Source organism: Eptatretus burgeri, chromosome 1 (genome assembly GCF_056783735.1).
Source record: "Eptatretus burgeri isolate ZD-2024b chromosome 1, Ebu_testis_v1, whole genome shotgun sequence".
In the NCBI taxonomy this organism is placed as follows: domain Eukaryota; kingdom Metazoa; phylum Chordata; class Myxini; order Myxiniformes; family Myxinidae; genus Eptatretus; species Eptatretus burgeri.
The window spans coordinates 144,965,722-144,975,555 of NC_140961.1; positions in this window are offsets into that span (position 1 = coordinate 144,965,722).

Genomic DNA, 9,834 nt, shown 5'->3' on the forward strand with positions numbered 1-9,834 from the left:
AAGAATAGAAGCTTTGATGAAAGTTATACCACTCTTCCCCAACTTAGAATTGTAGGAAGAGAAAGCAAAACTGCATCTACACGATTATGGAAAAGGAACACGTATTGACATCGGAAAAAAACTTCAACACAGGGTAAATCTTTTATTGTCATTACTTTTTTGTACTGCAGTGTAAAATGGCATCATCAACTCTCATGTGTGCCTGGTATGGCAAGGAAAGAATACAATATTTCGACCACAGAGTGGTGTTCATTCAGGGCTATGCAACCAATGTGTGCCAGGTGTTCATTAATCCAAAAGGTTGGGAGTCAACACCTGTGAATCCTCTAATGCATTGTGAGAACCAGATGAAGATGTCGTGAAAATATCGTTTGTCTTCCCAACTGTTGAGGTCGTATGATTCGTCCCTTCCCCTTGTGTTGTCCTTCCACTTTATTGTCTTGCACACTGCGCTTGCGTCGTCAAAACGTCAAACCTAAGCCTTGTTTTACCAGTGAAATGCAAAAGTTGTTGGTGTCAATCGGATTCAGAATGTGTTCTCAGAAATGTAATGTATTCCTCATGAAATTTTTTGTAGTTTTTATTTTCAAAGCACCAAACATCTGTGAACATTCAGATTATGAAGATGCCAGAAAAATAATGTGTTGTTGTGCTGTCCATTCTTCAATCTGGTTTTAGATAAGTCTGTGCCTTTTGTATTTCTTTAATATTTGTGTTTTAAGCTTCAAAGTCCAAGTTCTTGGAATGCTCTGAAATATTAATGAAAATAGGGGCAGGAAGTATTACAACAGACAATTTGTGTGCTCCTTCAGAGTCTATCATGCTTTAATCTAAATTCCAAAGGATTCCTTCTGTCACTGTTTGAATTGCAACACAAAAGTTCTAGGTTGTGCTTTTTCTTTCATTCTGGAAAGATGGGCTTTTCAAAACTGGCATTTTTTGATTAAATTCGGTTTTGATGTTGACGAAGAAACTCAACGCAGACGTATGAAAAGCAGAGATGTAAGTATTAGTGAAGAAGAAATTACACTCGTATTAATGGTAATAAAGAATTTGATGAAATATTTAAAGAAAAGGATTCATTTGAACACATCTCCTTGATGATGAAGAAAAGGAAAATTTCCCTGTTGATCTTTACAATTCATTAAATGATATTTTCCAATAAATAAATGGATGCGAAAGAAAGAGCAAGAAGATTTATGGAACATCAAGAGTTGGTATCAAAAGTTGTAAAACAACAGGAAGATATAAAGAAGAAACACAGACAGAAACTAATGGGTGAAGAAGCATTTGAAAGAAAACAAGAGAAATTTTTTAAACCACTTTTAAAAACTTCCCAAGAAAAAAATTGGAGATGTTTCCACAGTTCCCACAATAGAATATACTCCTAAAAAACTTCAAATGTCAAAAGATTTCAGTCAAATGACGGAGGAAGAATTTGAGCATATAGGAGAATTAGAATATGATGATGTAGGATTATTTCAACAACTGGAAGAGATTAATCACCCCCCTGATTATATTGTGAATGCTCTTCAAACAATGAATATTCAGCGGAATCAAAAATCAAAGCAGGACTCATCCCAACAGAACAACCAGCAATATTTCATCTTGTTCAAGAAAAGGTATTGATATTTAATGATGAATTAAGGTTCTTGAGGTCTGCTCAACCCCCTGTTACACTAACTCCGAGATGAATGTTTCTTCTCACAAAAGATGGAAGACAAGCTTCAACTGTGAGGGATGAATCAAAGTATTTTGATAAACCATTGGAGAAGAAAAATAATGATGACAGAGTATGTACTAGGTACTAGTGTGTACTAGGTGCAGTGGGACGCAAGAAGCACGCGGGCCACCATCTACTCCGCTTTATTGCGCGACCAGAAGCACAGTCTTACCACCCCTAGCGGGCGAGGCATGATGTACGAAAACCCAATCACGTGACACAGCACACTCCTCCCCCCGTAAAATGACCCGTCACATAACGAACGGATAATCACAACATGACCATCGGAAACCCATCAACACTCATAATCCTCCAAGTACCGCGGCCGCACCCTGACCCGCCTCGGACGGGCAGCGCCACCAGACAGTCCAGGCTCAGATGCCTCCCGGCTCGGTCGAGGTGACACCCTCGCCGGACTCGCACTTTCCGCAACACCAGCTACCCCCGACTGCCCAGCCTGCTCGACGTCCCCGGGTAGGACGGCATCAGGCGAAGACCCCCTCGGCGCCGGCCCAGCCAGTCCCGGCGATACAACGTCAGGTGCCGGCGAGACTACCGGTGGGGGCCCCGCAACGTTCGGCTCGGGGAGGTGTGGGGGGGGGGGTGACGCTGAACAGCGATCATGCATCTGGTCCACGTGCCGCTTCCACACATCCCCACCATCAGTCCGCACCATGCAATTCGCCGGCCCTAGCACCACAGAGACCACCGCCGGCACCCATTTGGAACCGTGGAAATAATCGCGTACCATCACCCGCTGCCCCACCTCGAAGCTGCGCAGCCGCGTCGGACGCGACATTGCCCCACTCCCCGACCCTCCAGGTCGCAGCAAATCCAGCCTGGACCGCAAAGCCCGTCCATAGAGACGAATGGCAGGCGAATCACCCGTGACAGGATGAACTGCGTTCCTGTAATGGAGCAAAAAGACATCGACTACCGTCTGCACAGGTGCAACACCCCCCCTGCACAAAGCCCGCTTCAACATCTTGACAAACGACTCAGCTTGGCCATTCGTCTCAGGATGATACGGTGCGGACCTTAGATGTCGAATACCATTCTGGCGCATAAACTCATCAAATAAACCCGCGATGAACTGCGGACCATTATCAGAGACCAGGATCTCCGGCAACCCTTTATTAGCAAAGATTGCCCGCAGCTTCTCTACTGTAATGTTTGCTGAAGTATGCTGCATTACTACAACCTCCGGCCATTTAGAGAATGCATCAATCACAATCAAAAACATCTTGCCATTAACCGGTCCTGCAAAATCTACATGGACCCTCTGCCAAGCTCGGTCTGGCACAGGCCAGAGACCCGAAGCTCGACGCGGGTTATCAGCATCTGTCTGGCACGTGGCGCAACGCTTAACCAACTGCTCAATGTCTTTGTCCAACCCCGGCCACCACAACAGGCTACGAGCAAGACTCTTGGTCTTCACGATGCCCAGGTGACTGACATGCAGTTCTTCCAAACACCGCTGCCTGAACCTCGGTGGAATCACGGTCCTCATTCCTCACATTATGCACCGTTGGACCATTATGCACCGTCCGCTGCGCGTGACGTGAAAGGTTGAAATGCCGGTGTCGAAGGCAGATCACTCCAATTCCCCGTAGAAATCGCCTGGACGACACGGGCAAGCACCGGATCACGAGCCGACTCCACCGCAACCTGCCTGGCCGTGACCGGCCCGCTTTGGACCTGGTCCAGCACGAACACATCGACCCGGTCGCCCAACTCAGACGCAGCTGGACCCTCCGCACACGGCAAGCGTGAGAGCCCGTCGCAGTTAGCATGCTTCTCGGTGCTTCGGAACTGAATATCATAATCTTAAGCACCCAGAAACAGACACCACCGCTGTATTTGCGCGGCTGCTACCACCGGCACCCCGCGTTCGGGTCTCAGGATGAATTGAAGCGGTTTGTGATCCGTCTGTAAAGTGAAATGCCGCCCCAGCAGATATTGATGAAACCTCCGCACACCCCAGACGAGGCTGAGAGCCTCCCGCTCAATCTGGGCATATCCGCGCTCTGCTGTGGACAGGGTTCAGGATGCAAAACAAACAGGCCGCTCGGAACCATCGTCCATCCTGTGGGAGAGCACTGCCCCGATGCCATATGCAGAGCTGTCACATGCCAATAGGAGCGGACGCGCAGGCTCGTAGTGCACGAGGACCGTATCCTCTGTGAGCAGCCGCTTGACGTGGTCGAACGACGCCTGGTGTGCAGGCCCCCAAACCCAGTACTCGTCCTTCTTGAGCAACCGCGTCAACGGCGCAAGTTGTGAGCTGAGCCCGCGCACGAACCTTTGGTAATACTGGGCCATGCCAATGAACGAGCGCAGCTGCGTCTTGTCGCGAGGCGGTGGCATGCGCTGAATCGCCGCCACCTTCCGAGGACCTTTCAACAGCCCCTCCGGCGTGATGATGTGCCCGAGGTATTCCAAGCGCTGCTTGAAGAACGCGCACTTGTCCCTGTTTAAGCGCAGGCCGCACGCTTCTAGCTTCGTCAGCACTCGGGCAATGTTCGCCAGATGCTCGTCCGCCGTTTTTCCCGCAATGAGTACATCATCCAGGTAGGTCTGAGCGGGCAGGCCAATGCAAACCTGATCCATAGCTTTCTGCCACAAAGCTAGGGCCGAAGCAATCCCAAAACAGAGTCGGGTATATCGATAGAGTCCTTGACACGTGTTGATTGTTAAAAGCTCGCTACTCCCGGGATCCATCGGCAGGTGAAAATATGCATCACGCAGGTCTAGCTTCGTGAAGTATCGACTCCCCGCCAATCGCGCATATATTTCATCGATTGACGGCAATGGATATTGCTCCACGCTGAGCCCCGGGTTAACTGTGGATTTGAAGTCCCCGCACAATCGGACGTCCCCATTCCGTTTCAGCACCGTGACAACCGGGGTGGCCCAATCCGAGCATGACACCCGTTCGATCACTCCACAGGCCTCTAGCCTATCCAGTTCACCCTTGACCTTGTCCCGCAGGGCATACGGCACCGGACGTGGTTTACAAAACCGAGGAACCACCCCCTCCTTCAAGAAGAGTTTCGCCTCCATGCCCTTGAGTTTTCCAAGGTCGTCTCTAAACAACCCTTGATGTCTTTGAAGAATCTCCTCCAACTGATCCTCCCATTGGCTCGGCACGGGTTGCACAAGGTGAACTGCGGCCCAGTCTAGCCTGATGCGGGTCATCCAATCTCGGCCGAGAAGAGACGGCCTCCTCCCCCGTACGACGTACACCCGAAGCGTGGCGACCTGGCCTTGGTACCGCACAGACACGTCTGCCATCCCGACTGGCGTTATCTTCTCGCGGGTGTACGTGAACAGCGCGAGGTTTGACCTGATAAGCTTCAAGCCGTTGAGTCTACGCGCGGTCTGTTCGCCGATGAGCGACACCGCTGCCCCCGTATCGACCTGGAACGTGATCTGCGTTTCGTTCACTTCGACTTCCACCGTCATCGGGCACGCCGTCGTCGGGCCAACTGAACACAGGCTCAACAACGGCCGCTGGTTCTGCCCCGAGTCGTGTCGCACATCGCCGTCCACGACTTTAACGGTGGCCGGCGCCCCACGGCACACACGCGCCAAATGACCCACCTTGTGACAATTCAAACACACGATGCCTTTATATGGGCACGCACGGCGCAGGTGTCGACCTCCACATCCCAAGCATGTCCGCGGGGTCACCCTGCCGCATGCGTGGCCGCGCGGCGACGTTCGACCCGCATCGCAGGTCGTGCGCGCGTCCCGGGGTGCTCGCGACCTCGCGTGGCCGGTGGTGGCTCGAACATCCCCGCGAGTCTGCTCAACCGCCATGTGTGCTTTCATTTTCTCCACAATGTCCTGAAACGCCAGCCCGTCATCCCGGGGCCTGTTCGGTGCCACTAAATCACCCAGCAGCCGATAATGCTCCGGCAAAAGCGAAGCGAGCAAGATCGACTTCTGCTTGCTCTCGTCGACCACATCGTTCGCGTGGAAATAGCATTCCAATTGCTCCGAAAACAATTCGAAGTCGTCCCTGTCAAAAACGGGCATAAGTCCGTATGATCCCATCCTCGTCAGCCAACTAGTGTGTACTAGGTGCGGTGGGACGCAAGAAGCACGCGGGCCACCATCTACTCTGCTTTATTGCACGACCAGAAGCACAGTCTTACCACCCCTAGCGGGCGAGGCATAATATACGAAAACCCAATCACGTGACACAGCACAATATTGATCTGCTGGACTCTGTTAATTATTGGGTTAGTCTTTCTGATAAAAAAAAAGAAGAATGATAAGGAGAAACCCATAATTCAGGCTTTCAGTGTCCTTGGTTCAGGTGTTAATTTTCTTCCAAATGACCCATCACAATCAGTTAATACACTGTTATTGTTGTTTGGTAGTAGGAAGGCTGGAAATAATTGTTTTACTGAAGCATCAGCCATTTTAGACCAATTGATGAACATGAAAATAATTAATAAATATCAATATATAGACATTTTATGTCATATTAAATAAGATGAGAAGCACAATCCTTAGTTGTAATTTCACAACAAGCGACCACACATCTTCATTCCCATACCCACAACAACTTGACCCAACAAAAGAATATGAGGCATCTTTATTGTCAATACAAACTTATAATACTTTATTTAATATAACTGAGAAAAATGACAAGTTTATTTATAATCCTGAAAGTGGATACAAAACGATAACAGTTTCACCCGGAGCATATGAGATTTCTCAAATATCTTCCGAAATTGTTCCTCTTATGTAAGAACAGGGTTATGAACCCAAAAATATTGTTACAGATATTCCAAAACATACTTCAAAATCAACGATTAAACTTAAAAATAACTACAAGGTTGATTTCACAATACATAATTCATTTAGAGAGTTGTTGGGTTTCTCCTCAAAAAAGATTGAAACTCATGGGACGTTTTACAGTGATCATGTCAATCAAATATCCTCAGGAATAAATTCGGTATTAATTCACTGTGATTTGTTTGATGGTGCTTATAATGATGGAATACGAACAAATACAATATTTTCATTCAGCACATACTCAACCCCAATTGGTTATAAATTCAATATGGAACCCAAAAATTTGGTTTATCTCCCTGTGTCAGGAAAAAAACATACACATAGTAAATTTTAGGATAACCGACCAAGATAATCGTATGATTTCTTTTTATGGAGAAGTTATGTCCATCAGAATTCACCTACGTGAATTTTTCCAATAAATAAATACGATGGTTATTGTGAGGAAACACGAGTTGGGAAAATATAAAATAATTACAGGGGATGGGATGTTCCTTTCGCCATACTACAAGGGTGAAGGTATATATCTTGGTAGAGGATACTATAAACCTTCGAGACCAAAGGGTGTCAGACATCAATTTAGAGGAGATGGGATAACTGATACTCTCATGGGTACAGATTCAACTATCCTTAAACATAAAGACCGAATTGGTTCAACTGTTGTCCAAAAACTCAGTTATCCAAAACTCAGTTGTCTCTTCAAGAACGACAGAAAACAATTCAAATACTTGAGTCAGGGTTTCAAAAGTGTTCACATCTTTTTTCCAAAACAAATGCAAGTATGGAAGCAATTGATAGTATCCATGATTTGGATGATACTATTATTATCTCAAACTCCACTAAAAAAGAAGATTACTTCAAGGTAAATGCAATAACTGGAACAGACTGGAATGCAAATGGTACAAAAAGTTTTGAAATAAATAATCAACAAACTTATTTGAATCTATCTGAAAGTTTCTTGTTATGTAATTTTAATTTCATTAAGGCTGGGAATAACACAAACGCTGCACTCGTAAATGATTCCTTCTGGAAAATGTTTGATAGTGTTCGTTTGTACATTGGAACACAAGAAGTTTAAGTGGTTGATTATGTGTCTGCTGTATCTGAAATGATGAAATTTACACTATATTCATTCAGTGATTGAATGGGAAAGGGGGCTGTCAAAGGTTTTATTCCTGATATGTCAACGGGAACAAACACAGACCCTGGATATAGTCAAAGGAAAGGAATGTAAAATGATGATGCAAAAGCAGTTAATAGTCTTGCTGTGGCAGTTCCTCTTAAAGGTATATTTGGATTTTGTGATGATGATAAAGTTCTGTATGGTCTTAAAATTAGATTTCAACTACAAAGGAATGATAATGAAAATAGATTACTTTTTGGTGATCAGAATAAATTTGTAATTGATGAAATGAGTTGGTATATTAGTGAATATTCTCCAAATCTTAAAAGAGAAGAGATGTCAAAAGTAGAAGACTTAACTCAAAGAAACCACTCAATGTATCTTATCTTAAAAGAAGATGTCAACACGTAAAACTAAACCAAACCACTTACATGTGGAATGTTGGTGTTGTGGAAGGAAAGCCACGATATCTGTGGATAATTTTTTTAAAACCAGATGGTGATACTGCGACTGATAAGAATAATGTGAAGGTGAAACAACTTCATGTTTCTCTCGATGGAACATTTTATCCACGAGATAGATTGGAAATTAATTGGGGAAAAATTATTATGCTGAAGCATACAAGTCTTATCAAAATGTGTGTGAAAGTAATGGAAAGAAAGTACCTATTTTGGATATGACAGCATTTAGAAGTTTGTATACAATCTATGCGTTTGATCTGAGTACTCAAAAGGAAACTCTAAAGTCTAATCGAGTGGATACTTCCCTATACATTGAAAGAGGAGAGAGTGAAGAAGGTGACATATTGTTTGCTTTTGGGAGAAACAGAATTACAGATTAATACAGATAATGCTGTTATGATTAGTCTCACTTAATTTTTTGTTAAATAAATGAGTGTTAAGGTACCAACTGGGGTATATGTTAATCAAATCATTCTTCATAAACTATCATCAATGTGTTCTAAATTAAAAGCCTTGTTTGATTAACATTTCATTAACAACAATTCAGAGAAAAGGAGCAGTAAGAATTGATGTTTTGCTCACAAGAGAACAGGTTAAAATCTTGAATGATACTGGCTCACTTAAAATTGAAATGACAAAACCAATGTTGAAAAAATATTCAATAAGAGAGACGAGTGGAGGATTTCTCCCATTTCTAATTCCTTTATTTGCTGGTTTAAGTGCAGTTGGAGCATTAACGGGTGGTATTTCAACAGCGGTTAAAACTGCCAAGGAAAGGAAGGCTCAACTCTGGGCTCAAAAAGAATTGGAAAGATGTAACAAAAACTTGGCGAAACAAATTACTGGAAGTGGTGTAATTGTAGATTTTGCTGAAAAACTTGAAAGTCTGCCTGATAAAGCGAGATTGTTAGTTGGAGATATGCTTTCTTCTGTCGCACAAACAGGTGTAAGATTAACTAAAAGGGGTAATGGATGAAAGCTTTCTAATAAATTAATGTGCATTGATGAGTGGTTTAAAGAATTTGGAAAGAATACAACATCAAATTTACAACTTGTCAAATACTGTAAGAAATTAAAAATTCATAATGTGGTTATTTGTATGAGAGATGAATTAACAAATGTGCCGAAACATACAAAGAATATCATTATAAACTAAGATGATAATAGTGGGAAAGGTTCTCATTGTGTTTGTATTTTTAAGAGTCAAGACAAATATTATTTTGATAGTTTTGGTCTTCCACCACCTGTTGAAGTCATAAAATTATTACAGAATGGTGTTTATCAAACATTTCAAGTCCAATAATTAAATTCCAAGTGTTGTGGTCAATTATGTCGATATGTGTTATTTCAACTCAACAAAAATAAAAAATTTTATGACATTATTTTTAATCTTATATAACTGACTTATGTTGGTAAAGATAGTTCTATCTTTGGCGTATCCCAAGAACTGGATATTGATTTATCAAATTATTACACAAAGGCACAGGCTGAATGACAGAAATATATTATAACAAAAAATATTAATATGAAAAATGCTTATAAATTAATAAATTATCCAAGCCCGTCTAACGCGAATGACTTGGTGAGATTAAGTGATTTATCACAATATATATCCTTAAATAAAATGGCCGTGTATTCCAAAGATACAGAAGTGTTGATTTTATCTCCAGGTCATACAGAATTCTCAGATCCAATTAAAATATACTTTTATAAAGAAGTGC